The following is a 3,773-nucleotide window of genomic DNA, read 5'->3' as shown; positions in this document are numbered from 1 at the left end:
TTTTCAAGTATTATTTCATTCCACTTATGTTATTTTGCATCAAATAAAGTAATAAGTACTAGCACTATGTGCTACCAATAATTTTTTTTCAGACTGGATGTGAGATTTATTACTGAACATGATTTGGTAGAGTACAGGAGAACACCGTGAAAACCCTCAGGAGTGTAGGGCTCTCCACTTGTCCAGGGGACCACGATTAGGAATATATTTGACCCCACAGCCATCAGGAATGAGTCTCTTCTCAGCAACCATGTCTTCAAATTCATCTGCATTAAACTTAGTAAAGCCCCATTTCTTTGAGATGTGGATCTTCTGGCGGCCAGGGAATTTGAACTTGGCTCTACAAAGAGCCTCAATCACATGTTCCTTATTCTGCAGCTTAGTGCGGATGGACATGATGACCTGGCCAATGTGAACCCTGGCCACTGTGCCCTGGGGCTTCCCAAAGGCACCACGCATGCCTGTCTGGATCCTACATTGGAGACAGCATTGAGATCAAAGACTTGAATAAGTGCCAGAAAATTGTCTCCAAGGTCCCTTACGGCAACCCATACAGGTAACAGGCTGCATACACTACCAAGGAGGCTGCTGTATGCAACCATTGCGCTGCCAATAATTTTAAATATGTCTAACAACATTACACTTTTGAGGACCTCTCTTTCACAAGGACCTCTGCCCATACTCTTACACTTCTTGTACTCATACCATGAACTAAGCTTGCATTTTCACCTAATAAATATACCACGAAGTGTGGAAATAATTTTCACAAATCCATACAACAACATCATATGGTAGAGCTTATTTTGCTGCTTGATGAAGATCTACACCAGTTTCCATAGAGGCTGGTACAATTTTGCATTCCCACCAACACTGAGCAAATGTTCCTTTTTGCTTAAATCCACTAAATTGTTCATAGTCATTCCTTTTTCTTTTTCTTAATTTTGTCTTAGCTATTTGGATTGGGACAGGGTGAAATTTCAACATACTTCTAATTTGCATTTCTCTGGTGGTAAAGGATATTAAACAGTTTAAAAAATATTTATTGGCCATTTAAAGTCCTTGATGTACTTTCTGTGTAGTTCCTTGGCCCACATTATAATTGAGTTATTTTCTTGTTTTATTTTTATTATTTTTTACTTTTATTTTTTTTTTTAAGTTTGTTTCACATTCCAGACACTGTGTTACCCACATAATTGGTAAACAGTAAATATTTTTCCTTTCCGTAGGCTCTGGATCATTCTGGAAGAGGGGATAGAGAGATTGAGCCAGAGATAGTGAATATTGCCAGCAATAAAATATTTAGTGGAGAATAACTTGCTATTACACTCATGAAAAAAGACCTACACAAAACCAAATCAGCCAAAACCGCAACATGAGGGAGTGGCCTCTGTAGTTCCACCTCTAGACTGAGAAGTTATTGGTAATTGATGGGTGATACAGAATGAAAGTCAGCTTTGTTAAGGGATGTGGCATAAAAGGGTTTACCTGTGCTTCAGTAGATGGTCCTATACCCAAGCACATACAGATGGCATTAAGGAGACTCCTCAATGAAATTTATAAAGAGCACATATATTGAAGTTGTGAGGTAGCCACATTGGGGAAGATAAGGGATGAACTGAAGTGGGGAAGTGGAGAATGGCTTGATTAACATGTATTCTATGCATATTTTTAAACAATAAGTGATTTTAAAAACAGGCAAGACTGACTAGTAACAATGCGATTTCAATTAACTTTCTCACTGTGTTCTCCAAAGCACTGTGGAATAGAGCAGAATCAGTATCTACAAGAGAGAAATCTTATCACAAAGCAATTAAGACTTGGAAAGTGTTTCAACTTGCTTCTGCCACATGTTATTCTAGCAGCTCCCAAATCAATGATACAGTTTTAGTGGAAGCAAGCCTGGGCATATGATGCTCTAGTTCTCATAGTAATTCACCGACTCTTGGGTTTTTGTGACAGATTCTATTCTCAGGATTACCTGAGCTTATTTATGAGGGACTATTAGGATATATATTCATTTTTTTGTCCTTATTGAGATTTTCCTGACATGTTTTCATGGAGACAGAAAGACATTATGTTAAGCATTCTGTGAAGGGAAATGAATAGTGCTCTCATGTTTTTATAGTTAATTTACTAAGAAATCTTAAATGTCAATACTGTACTAGTTTTCTGGGCATTCAATTTACTCATTGCCAGTCTCAAAAATATTCTGCCCAAGACTAGTCTGCTTGTTAATAATAAGACAAATGCCCTTCTATACAGTTGAACAGCTGTATCAGAAAAGTGTGAGAACTAAACACCAGTTAAAACAAATCTATTAAAAGAAATTATTTCATTCTGACATCAGCTGTACCAAGCTTAACAAGTCTTTAATTTTAATTATATCTATGTGGCTATTAAAAAATAAAGTATATAGCTGACTTTAGAACTATTCATTTTTATCAATACAACAAATGAGTAAGCAGTTGTTAATCATAACTGTTTAGCTATACAATATGATTTTTATAAGTGATGTCTTGTATAGTATAAAGAAACTTTCTGCTTTGAAAATAAACTACAAATCTTCATTTTTGTTATGAGGGATATACAGTACCTTCCAGTATTAAAGTGAACCAAGTGTATTACATAAAGGGACAGGTGTTTCCGCTTTCCTCCTAATCACTCTCTAAGTGTCTGTGATGATGATCCTTATCAGTCATTACTAAATTTACTTCACAGAAATTAAGAATTAAATTACAGTTTCAAGGCTCATTAGGTCTTGTTAAATGTGTTGAATTGCCCACATGTGTGTTTCGTGTCCTCCATAGGGTATCTGCTGAGCAGGTGTTTCAGTGCATGGGAAGTTGGCTACATTCTATTCTGCACAAAGATGATTACACAATTGTGTTTGAAATTCCAGGTTGGGTTCTTATATTTGAAGATCAGACTTCAAATAGCCATATTTGACTATTCAAGTTTAGCATAAAGAGGAATAATATGGAAATAGTCTCTTATGGGAGCAGTGAAAGAGGGTATTGAATGTGAAATTCAAGGGCAGAATAGGGACCACATCCCAAACTTAATGTCTTTTTCACTTGTCTCGATGTTCTCATGTCAAACAATCCCAAATGAAAGTGCAAATGGAAATTTATTTTACATTTTATCTGTGCCTTCAGGGATGTGTCTCTAATGCACTCAAATACAACTTATTTCCCTTTTGAACACAGGAAATATTAAGCCTGATATAAGTCCCTTCTGCTGCATAAGGCTTCTTCCTCTCTCATTGATATATTATCTCTTTAGAAAGAGGAAACTGCCTCAAAGTATGTCATTTTCACTGTATCATCCTCTCTTTTGAAAATTACTACCAAATGAAGCTTCATATTTGAAAATTTTTAAAAATTGATTTAAGATCCATTTAATAATACTCTGGGTTTTTTAAAAAATTACTATTTGTAAAAGAGTGACTTTTAGCTGTAATTGGGGAATCTTATAGCATCAAGAAAAATCAATAAATAAAGCTAATATTTTTTTAGGATAAGATGCTACTACAGAACATTACATTCCCATCTTTTTTATATAATAAAAAGGTGGGAGGTTAGGCACCACAGGCTAAAGGAATTGGGGCAGTTGATTCTCAAGACTGCTTCCTGCTTATTTGATCAAGCCCTTGACTATTTGGGGCTATTTGGAGTAGAGTTTTGTGTAGATAGATGAGTATATATCTATTTTCAAATTACTAGCAACCAAAAAGCTTGACCACAACCATTTGTAGAAGATATTGCCTTTTTTTC

The 3,773-nt window shown here is 35.6% G+C and overlaps 1 pseudogene; it reads right to left on the bottom strand.

Moving 5' to 3' along the window:
• Nucleotides 1-520: 520 nt before the first annotated feature.
• LOC130890315 (small nucleolar RNA SNORA70) lies at nucleotides 521-613 on the bottom strand (annotated as a pseudogene).
• Between the last annotated feature and the right edge of the window lie 3,160 nt (nucleotides 614-3,773).

Source organism: Chionomys nivalis, chromosome 18, assembly GCF_950005125.1.
Source record: "Chionomys nivalis chromosome 18, mChiNiv1.1, whole genome shotgun sequence".
NCBI classification, from domain to species: Eukaryota; Metazoa; Chordata; class Mammalia; order Rodentia; family Cricetidae; genus Chionomys; species Chionomys nivalis.
The sequence above is the reverse complement of the archived record's forward strand: the minus strand, read 5'-3'. Positions and strand labels throughout refer to the sequence as shown.